The sequence below is a fragment of the Chelonoidis abingdonii genome, chromosome 17 (genome assembly GCF_003597395.2).
Source record: "Chelonoidis abingdonii isolate Lonesome George chromosome 17, CheloAbing_2.0, whole genome shotgun sequence".
Taxonomy (NCBI): Eukaryota; Metazoa; Chordata; order Testudines; family Testudinidae; genus Chelonoidis; species Chelonoidis abingdonii.
Genome location: NC_133785.1, coordinates 1,752,638 through 1,763,438, shown reverse-complemented (window position 1 = coordinate 1,763,438; position 10,801 = coordinate 1,752,638).

Below are 10,801 nucleotides of genomic sequence, written 5' to 3'. Positions count from 1 at the left end.
CCTTCTCATGGCATGCCAGATTTCTAGCCAGATTTTTCCAGTCCTTTCTTCCTGTAGAACCCAATGTGGCTTCAACATTAGACTGGAAGAGTTTGCAACAAAAACAGTATGCAGCATTCTGGGTTTTTGAGTACATAAGTCATGGCTTCTCCACTTTTCACCATTGGGGATTTCATGCCAGGAATGTGTTGGATGGAAACTTCTATTTTCATTGTCTTTGGGGAACCTGAGTTTTTTCACTTGCTGTGGCCCATGCAGTACAAAGAAGTCCCTCAGGCTACTGCTCAAGTGGGTCCACAGTCCTGGATCCTCTAGACTTAAGGAACTAAACTCAGCAGCAGCTGTTTCTTGCCCCTCCACCACACTCTTCTCTGATCTACACTTTTCTTCAGGAATGTGCATGGTTACATCCATTTGAGATGGAGATATGGATGTTGCAGTAGCTGCCAGGTCACCTGGACTCTGACTAACTGGAAGATCAGGCATCTCCTCACTAGTCATGTCCTCACTGGGGCCAGAAGGCTCACCATGAACATTTGTGTCTATGTATCTCAGGAGAGCTCCTTCCTGCTCAGATAAAAAAGCTTCCTTTGCTTTCTTTCTTTTTCTGAATGCTGCTCCAGAGGGGCGTTTTCTTCTTTCACTAATGGCTGCTGTTCTGTGCCAGCTATAGTGGCTCTCAACACTCAATTGAAGGGGACAAATAAGCAGGCTGGTAGCTGGGTCTGAGTGAGGGAAGATATCAGCCTCTTAAGGGCCTAACTGGCTCCTACTACTTCAGTTGACTGCCTGTTCTCCTCAAGTGGGTTCAGGGAAGCAGCAGGAACAGGAAGCTCCCTGAGAAGCTGGTGTTAATCAGTCCAGGCCCCTGGGGGTGCCAGAGAGGTACATAAGAGGCTCCTCCTCCTCTTTCTCCCTGCAGCTCCTGCTGCTTTCTGTTATTCCCTCTCACTTTTTCTCTTGCCTGCCAGTTGTGTCGTGTGCCCTCCTTCCGCCAGCACAGCACTCCACCATCTCTGTGCATCTAGAGCAGAGAGAATACATATGCACCAGCCACAATTTTCTACACTCTGGGCCTTAGAGACACCTCCCCACAGTCTGTCACCTGAGGTGGCCACCTCAGTTCACCTCATGGTAAGGCCAACCCTGCGGAAACCCAGCAGTCAGAGACTGACTGCCCAAGCCCCACCTACTACAGCTAACGGTCCTTGAGGGTCTGACTGCCATAGCCCTGCTGGCGGGGGGTTGACAACTGGCTGGGGTTGAATGCCTAAGCTCCTGCTAAAGGGTCTGATTTCTCTCAGGCCAAATTTCTCTCAGGGTCCCAGGAACTGCTGCTGGGGCTCCTGCCTGGTGGCTGTCCACCAGTCAGTTGCTGGGTGGGCTTCTGCAGGGAGGCTGTCCACATGTTGGTTGCTGGGTGGGCTACTGCAGGATGAGAGGGAGGGGAGGCTGCTGTCCACAGCCAGTTGCTGGGCAGACTCCTTTGGGGGAGAGGGGGCTGAGTACTCCTGCCCCAGGGACTCTGCTCCAGCAGCTGCTGTGGGGCTCTCCCTGACCAGTTGATCTGTGGGCCTCCTGCCATGGGCAGCTGATGGGCAGGGAGGCTCCTGTGGCAACACAGTCTGTGGGCCAGCTGCTTTTATGGCCCTGGGGACCCTTGCTTGGGGGGACTGCTGGACTGACAGATGCTCCAGCCCTGCCAGGGTGGAAGAAGTCACAGAATTCGTGACCTCCACGGCCAACTCATATCCTTAGTTATAGCCCCTCCTCGGCTAGCTTTCAATGGTCCCTCAGCTCCTTCTGGTCTCTCTTAGTGTTCTCTGTTATGATATGGAGCAGTACCCCCAGGGCTTCTTCCCTGGAGACTCTTCTCTCTGTAGTGAGCCTTACTGACCCCGGCTTTCCAGCTGAGCCACTAGTTCAATTCAATACCCTCCTGGGGGTTAACATAGTTCAATTAAATGTTGACCCTCTTTGGGGTCTTTTCTCCTCTTCTCTGGGCTTGGTTAAGCTCCCCTCTCTGCATTCTCCCACTACTCTGTATCCCAGCCCAAGGACACTATAAATAGCAACCAGCTGCTGTTTCCCTTTAACTGCTTGCTGGTGTATTTACCTGGGCCAATTCCCTTCTCAGACGCATTTTCTTTTCTGCTTTCCCAGCTCCAGCCAACAAGTGATCTGTCAAGCCCTGCAGCTGGCCAGATGTACAGTCCTTGCTTCCTGATTTCAGCCAGCAAACTGCTTTGTCCAGGTATTGCAACTGTTGCAAACAGCCAGGAGCACCACCTCCACTCCTCTGGCTCCAGCCAAAAACTGAATCTGCTCTGTCTAGCAGCTCCTTTTATATGAAACTGCTGGGCTCTGATTGGATCCTTCCTGTAGTCTCTGATTGGATTCTTCCCCACAGCCTCTCTAGGCAGCCTGGAGTATTCATTTCAACTGCTTTTTCCTGGGGTGGGGTTTGGTAGGGTTGTGAGGCCTCCAACAGGGCTTCCAGGCCTGGTACAACCTGTCATAGAGGCAAATTTATGTAGTTAATTTTCAGAACAGATTCTAGCTACCAACTCTAAAAAACTGAAAGTGTGTGGAGGTTTTGTTTTAAATTTATAAAGTTGTTCCAAATCTGCCTTATAATGGAATCTGGGTACAATCCTGGATGTGGGAGAGGCTACAACGCTCCATAAAGCAATGAACTGATAGCTGACTGGGTGAGGGTGAAACTGTGACTTCAAAGTCACAGAGCACCATTAATCCAGGACTAGATACAGAGAAATCTCCTGGGGAGCACCTGCCAGTCAATGCCTTTCTCTGTTTTTAAAATTCTCCTCTGTATATTGAAGGAGAGGCCTGTCTCTTTAAATCTCAAGAACTGTAGGCCCCGCCATTCTCTCCATCCTGCAGGGGATGTGCTGGGAAGCAACAGTTGCTGCCCCATGTTCATGATGCCAGCACCTCAGATTGCTCCAGAATGCACTGTGGGAACTGGAGCCAGAGAGCAAAGCTGCCTGAGCTCTGTGCAGAGTGGATCCTCACAGCAACCTTGGGGTGGTGGTGGTGAAGGGCTGCTCCTCTCTCCCCTGAGTCCTGATGGGGAATTTGAAGAGCCTGTCAGGTGGCTGAGCTCAGGATGCTCCCTGCAGCTGTAGCTGTCTCCTGGCTTGCAGGGAGAGTGGATGACAAGTGTGTGATGGCTTCCTCAGACCTGGTGAAACAGTGAAGAATAGCAAGTAGCCCAGGATGTGGCCATGCACATACGCCTCCAAATAGCTACAGGGAAACTAAAAGTGGATTTCGTCACAGAGGGTGAATTTTTGCAATGGCACTGCATTGGTTTTGGTCTCTGGATGTGCTGAGGAAGGAGAGGAATTACTGAATTGGTATTGGTTCCTGGGAGTGGGGGATTTTTTTTCTTTTGGGGTAGGAGGCAATTGAATTGGTTTTGATTGCTGGGAATGAGATTATTTTTTGCATAGGATATGTGTTTATGTGACTCCATATGGAATATGGAAGACACCATAGGACGTCATGAATGCCAATATTGTAAAATGGCAGTAAGTTGTGTCAGATAGACTGTGTGAGGGTATCTGCAAAAATGTTATAATTTGACCAGTATGATAATCTTGATTATATGTTTGTATCACCTTTGTCTTATGAGTTATAGACATGTAGGGTATGTCTGGGTTTCAAACTTGTGCTGTGTGTCTGACTGACACCCCCAGACAGACTGACATTAGTACTGGCCAGCCTGCTTGATGCACCGTCAAGGGACACCAGCTATACAATTGACCCATTTAGAGAAGGCAAGGGATACACCCTACGACTCAGCAAGGCATGCAGGGATATGCCTATGGACAGGCATATCCCTGCATGCCTTGCTGAGTCGTAGGGTGTATCCCTTGCTTCCATATGAGGAGAGATTAATAAGACTGAGATTTTTCAGCTTGGAAAAGAGATGACTAACGGGGATATGATTGAGTTATATAAAATCATGACTGGTGTGGAGAAAGTAAATAAGGACGTATTATTTACTCCTCATAACACAAGAACTAGGGGTCACCAAATGAAATTATTAGGCAGCAGGTTTAAAACAAACAAAAGGAAGTATTTTTTCACACAATTCATAGTCAGTTTGTGGAACTCTTTGCCAGAGAATGTTGTGAAGGTCAAGACTATAATAAGGTTCAAAGAAGAACTAGATAGGACCATCAGTGGCTATTAGCCAGGATGGGCAGGAATGGTGTCCCTAGTCTCTGTTTGCCAGAAGCTGGGAATGAGCGACAGAGGATGGATCACTTGATGATTACCTGTTCTATTCATTCCTCTGGGGCACCTGGCATTGGCCACTGTCAGAAGACAGGATACTGGGCTAGATGGACCATTGGTCTGACCCAGTATGGTCATTCTTATGTTCTCTCTGTACTGGACCTAGGTGCTGATTGGGAGACAGAGAACTGGAATGCAATAAAGGAGGCTGTGTGATTTCTTTTTTTGCTTCTTGATAACCAGTGTGGGGGATCAGAAAAACAGTTTTTGACCAGATGGGGAGTTTAACTTCAGAGTTACTCACCAGTCTTGGGTGTATCTTCTCTCCCTTTTGTAGCAAGCCCTGACATGGGCATTTCCAGTGCGGGATGCCCTAGGCAAACCGGGTCACATTGGTGTAGTCGGCAGGATACCCGGAATCAGATCATTTGGGTTTTGGATCAGAACCCCACGCTATTCCAAATTTGAAACTGAGTGTTAAAGGTTAAAGTTAGTCAGAATGAGTGATCCACAATCATAACTGCAAGCCCTGGAAGATTTGTTCTTACAAAGGACTTTATCCTTTAAAAATAAAGCCATTGATCAAGAACTGAAAAACCTGCTAAAGAACTTTGACAAGAAAGAGGCTAACCAAATATACCCCAACACTGCCACCTGTTATGTAAATGCTGTTACGGTGTGCTCAGGAGGAGGTAATCCCATAAATGGTGCCAATCTTACATATTGAGGTGGTAATAGGAAATTCCTAAAGAATGTAAAAATCAATGGCAAAAACTGTTTAAGACAAGTTACAGCTTCTAATATCACTCTAGATAAAGCAGATCTTGTCAGAGAAGAAGATTACAATAGTCACACTCTTATCTGATAAGTAATCCTCTGAGTTTACTGTGTATCTTTAGTCAGAATCCACCTTGAATGGAATGATATTAAACATGAAGTTATAGTAGGTGTAATGAAGTTATTTTGCCTCCAGATCTTTTGATTGGGAATGATATTAAAGCTATATTTTATCAGGGTAATGTCATAACCCAACCCCAGAAAAAGTATGAATGTGAATCCTCTGTATTATCTGTATCTAACAAGGAGATTTGTGAAAGTGTGTGTGTATATGACCAGGTTGAAAACCTAACTGAGGAAGGAAAGAGAAGATTTTTGGTGGATGATGAATTGTTGGCAGGTAAAGTTTGTAAAAGTGAGCCTGAACAAGGTAAAAGTAATTTGCTAGAAGTAGCTCAGTATGATGAGCCCGTTTGTGGAAAAACAACAGTTTATCTGCGGGAGAAAATGTCTCCAGTTGTTTGTATGTTGCGAGTGGCAACTTGCCTGTTAAGGAAGCTGCCCCAGTCTCCCAGTATTTGTCTGTAAACAGCCATGAGTGCTGGGATAAGGGAGAGAAAGGCAAATAAAGTTCAGATGAGCCTAGGCAGCCTTGTGAGCTGATGGCTTTGTCTGCTCAGCAGTTTGGGAAGGCAAGGTTAGTGGACCGTGAGTATACCTTTACCTTACCTATTAGGAGTGTGGACAGTTGTGACAGTGAAGGAAATGTTCCTATGTCTGTTAAGGGTAATGACTTGTCCATGGAGGGAGCTACCCCAATCTGCAAGCAGTAGTTTGTGAACAGCCATGTGTGCTTGGACAAGGAAAAGGAAATCTCAAATCGTTTTCCTGTTTAAAAATAGCAGTATGCCTGGTGAAGGAGAATTATATCTCCAGTCCAGCAGTGCAAGTAGGGCAGTATGGTCTAATACACTATACTAGCAAGATATTTATAGCTGGTACGGTGTGCTGGAAAGAGGAGGAGCAGAAGGTGGGTCCGCTTGTGCATTCTTACAAGTTCAACACTATCGTGTTGAGAGAGAGCAAATAATGGAGAAGGCAGATTCCCCCCTAGTGTGGAGAGACAGAGGAAAAGAAAAAAATAAAGAAATACAATTAAATATTTTATTTTATTCAATGATGTGCTAAGTGCAGTGCAAATTAGGAGACAGTCAAACATGTATAACTTTTTGGTAGATGATATTGCAGTCAATTATATGAAGTCTCACAGGAGAGCTTTCTACTGATGGAAAGAGATGTTTCCAATAGATGATGCTATGGCTAATTGTCTGTGGTCTTATAAGAGATGTTTCCCATGGATATTTGCCAAATAGGAGGTCTCCTAGGAGTTGTTTCCTAGAGGTGAGGCTAGGACCTGATGGCATGGGGCCTTGTGGATCAATTTCCAGATCCAAGAACTGCTCCATTTGTATGAGGAGGTGCAGTTCGTCCAGGGATTTAAAATTGGTTCCTGATATACAGGACTCATAATTCTTTCCAACGTAGTAGGCTTGTCTGGGAAATGACACCTCTCATTTCCACTTTTGGGTTCTGAAACGCCGACGGGCATGATCCAGGGTTATTCCCATTCTGAATCTGGCCTTGGTTTGAAACAGTTTATAATCGTTCATTCTGTCCTTTAGCATTTCAGCCGCCACCTCTGCTAAGGGTCCACTGAGCTGTGACCTCAGCTCTACCATGTTACTGGTCTTCAGAGATGCTTGTACCCAATGCAGGCTCTTCAAAATTTCTAAGAAGGCCCTCCATGTCATCACCTGCCCTTGTTAGGTGGGAAATTTCTTGTGCTGTGGGACCAGTAATTTTGGCGAAGGTGTTGTCTAGGAGTGGTTTGGGTTCTGTCGCTTAGCCTGTTCTAATTCCAGTGTCTGCCGATGGGTCTCCCTCTGGAGTTCTATCTGTCTTTGTGGGCTGCATCTTTCTTCTTGTTTTCTTCTGTAGGCCACCTCTTCTTCTTGCAGTTATCTTTGGTGAGCTGCATTTTTTGCTTCTGTTCTCTTTTATGGGCTGCCTCTTCTCTTGGCTAGTTTCTGCCTTAATTAGTTCTATCCATCTCCTATGTTCATCTTCTTTGCCCTATGGCTTGTTGCGGGGCTCGTCCTGTTTCAGGCTTTCCTTGGAACTCATGGTTCCTGCATTCTTGTGTTGGGGTGCCTCTGGTGTTATTGTCTGAACTGCTGGCTCTCTGTTGTCTCCTGGGTTTTGCCTAGCAACTCTTTTCCTTTAACCTTCATGTAATCTTTAACTAAAAGAAAACCAGTTTATTTGCATGTGTGTTGTCTGCTGGGTACTTGATTCCCAATCGGAATTCTATTGCTTAACAAAAGACCCTTTGTCACCTTAATGGTTTCCTTGCTTTAATATGCAAGCCAACTGAGCATACTGAGAGAAACAGAAAAAAAATTTTTTCTCTCTGGCTCCTTTTAAAACCAAACCCTTTCTCTCTGCTTAAAAGCCCTAGCAGAGAAAAAGAAAAATAATATTCCTACTGGCTTCTGGATTCTTATCTTTATCCCAACCGCTAGCCAACATATCATAAGCATAAATCCAATTCTGAACCTTAGAGTTCCAAAATGTGGGTGCCTGCATGAAACCTCCAGCTTAATTACCAGCTTGGATCTGATAGCGCTGCCACCAGCCAAAAATTTCCAGTGTTTGGCTCACTCTGGTCTCCCCAAAACCTTCCCTGGGGGGACCCCAAGACTCAGATGCCCTGGTCTTACCAACAAAGGGAAATAACTCCTCTCCCTTGTCCTCTCTCTTACTCCTCCCCAGGCCTTCCCCTCCGGTATTATCCTGAAGATTACTGTACTTACCAAAACTCCTTGAATTACAAAAACAGAGAGGGCAATTTACCTTCCCCTCCTTCTTTTCCCCCTCCCAGTCTTTCCCTGAGAGAGACTGTAATCCTGGCACAAGGGATTTCTATCCCCTAGAGCCTCACTTAGAAGAAAATCCAAAGGTTTTAAAAGAAAGCTTTATATAAAAGAAAGAAAAACATGAAAAATGCTCTCTGTATCAATATAACAATATACAGGGCAATTGCTTAAAAGAAAAATACTGAATAAACAGCCTTATTCAAAAAGAAATACAATTTAAACATTCCAGCAACTACACAACATGTAAATACCAAAAAACAATAAAAGCCTATTGTTTTTCTACCTTTGTACTCACAACTTGGAAACTGAAGGTTTAGAAGCTTGAAGATAGAAAGACCCCTCTCATAGCTGAGAGACCAGACAAAAGACAGGACCCCAAAAATTCCCTCCCTGAGCTTTGAAAAATCCGGTTTCCTGATTGGTCCTCTGGTCAGGTGTGTGGTTCCCTTTGTTAACCCTTTACAGGTAAAAGAAACATTAACCCTTAGCTATCTGTTTATGACAGGAGGTCTCCTAGGAGTTGTTTCCTAGAGGTGAGGCTAGGACCTGATGGCATGTGGCCTTGTGGATCAATTTCCAGGTGTTTGTTTCCAGCCTGATAAATATTCCATTTTGGAGAAACATGGAATCTAAAACGCAACCCAAAACTTCCAGTTATTTTTCCATATTCTCTTTGACACTTTGTAAGCTCTCACTTCTTTCAGCAAACAGAGGCGATATTGATATATCATTTAGAATATCAAATACATTATTATGCTCATATGAGCATCCCTGGGACTGGGGAAAATGTGCAGGAAGGATGTGGGAGATGTTGTCTTTGTGATGGAGGCTGAGAGGTTAATCGCTAAATTAGAAGAAAGGACTAGGTGGTGAGCAAAAGAAGAGAGTTTTGTGAAACTGATCTTACTCTTACCTGTGAACTGGGAAGCAGCAGTTCTAACATCAGCATGGGTGTTCTTTCCCAGATCAATACAGCTGGTAATGAGGAAATTTAGCCTTGGTCAGTGGTTCTGTACATACAAAAAATGGAAAGGAATGTACACTATTCTAGAACTCTGTTTGGTGGAACTCTTGCAACTAGGCACTGTTTAATATTTCTTTGAAATTATGGAATACAAGGGGCAATATGAGGAAAACATATAACATACTTTGGGTGTTCAGTGACCATTTGCAAAGTTTAGCCAGCCTGTACCCTGAGCCTGGCTGCCAGCTGACATCTTTGTCAGATCGGACACCCTATGCTGACAATGCTGCAGTGTGAGATTTAACATCAACCAAAGGAACCCAGTTGAAGAGGGGTGTGTGTGTGTGTCTGTGTATATTTTGACCAGGTAGTTTATCTCCATTACAAATCTTGTAACGATCGTAGGGCAATCTGCACAGGTGGTTATTATAGAAGACAGTGGAGCTCAACAAGATGTGAGTGCCAGAGGTTTGTCTACTTACTGCAGTGTGGTTATTGAGAACCATAATGAAAGTCCAAACTCATTTAAGAACTGACATGTTTTTACTTTTCACTTCTCTCCTTCTCCTCTTCCTCCTCCTGATCTCTCTTGCCTCATCTTCCTTTGGGGACACTCATATGCCCTGTGTGACTTCAGGGGTTTCACAGTTCCCCTCCACCCTCCCTGATCTTTGGGCAGAAGTTCACAGACAATGCTATAATCCCCCCAGCAGAGATACGTGAGATACTAGTTGAAAGGTTCCGACTAAACAGATGTTGTTTTGATACTAACGTTTTTGTTGGAATTGCCCCAGGTAGTTGCTGAGTTCTCCTCTCCTCATTATTGTGGCCAGCAATGTCGCTCCTTGAGGGTGCAGGAGAGAGAGCACATATATGCATTTGGGGGCACCTGAAGTTTCTCTTTGGTGCACACACTCACAGGGGACAATAAGCCCAGGGTCAGTCTATTTGTGTTTCTACTTCCTGGCTCTGCCTTCGTCCCTTCTTAACTAACACTGTAGCACCAACTTTATATTTAATGATACAATAGGTAGGCAGCAAATAGGGTATTCATGCACCTGAAGTACAGGACACTTCTGCCAAATTATCTGAGACTGCATCCTAAAGTTATGGTCTTGGGGTCCTGATTGTTCTGACTTCACACTAGTAACTGCACTGAAGCTTTCTTGCAGCTCATACACACCATTGCTAGACATTGTGGGAACTTCCAACAATTGTGGCCATATCTCTGTGATGGGAAATCTGATTCCCTGTCCTCTGGGAGGGTCAAAATCTCTGATCATTGTCTTGCTGGGGAATCTAAGACTCTACCCAGTGTTCACTGGGGGACACTAAACAGCTCTTGAATGATCTGTTGTGTATGGGGGTAGAAACATCTCTCTTTCTAGAGACTGACTAAATCTCCAGAAATGTAACTTGTCATTTTCATGTGTTCTTACCATTCTTGATGCAGTATGTTGTGCAGTTGCAACACCTGCAGAGTTTCCATATGTAGTATAAGGAACTGGACTAATCCCTCTGTCTTTTAATCCTCTTCCCTGCTGAACCCTGAATTCACTTAACTTTCATTTTCAATTCTGAGTTACTAGGTAGATTTAACTAACATTAGCTCTTAATAAGGATTCCTAATCTTTGTCTTCACTAGTTTTGTGCTACTAGAATTCCTGTGTATAGAGATATTGGACAAATATTTTTCTGTTATAGTGTTTCTGTTGTTTCCTGATTGCTGTTCAATGAAAAGAACAGCATGCTACCGATCTGACACTGTAAATAAGTCTAAGGGATGAGGAGAATTTGTCTGAGTCCCACAAATATCTAAGTGAAAGGAGAGGAAACCCTGTCTAGTGCCTCTGGAAGC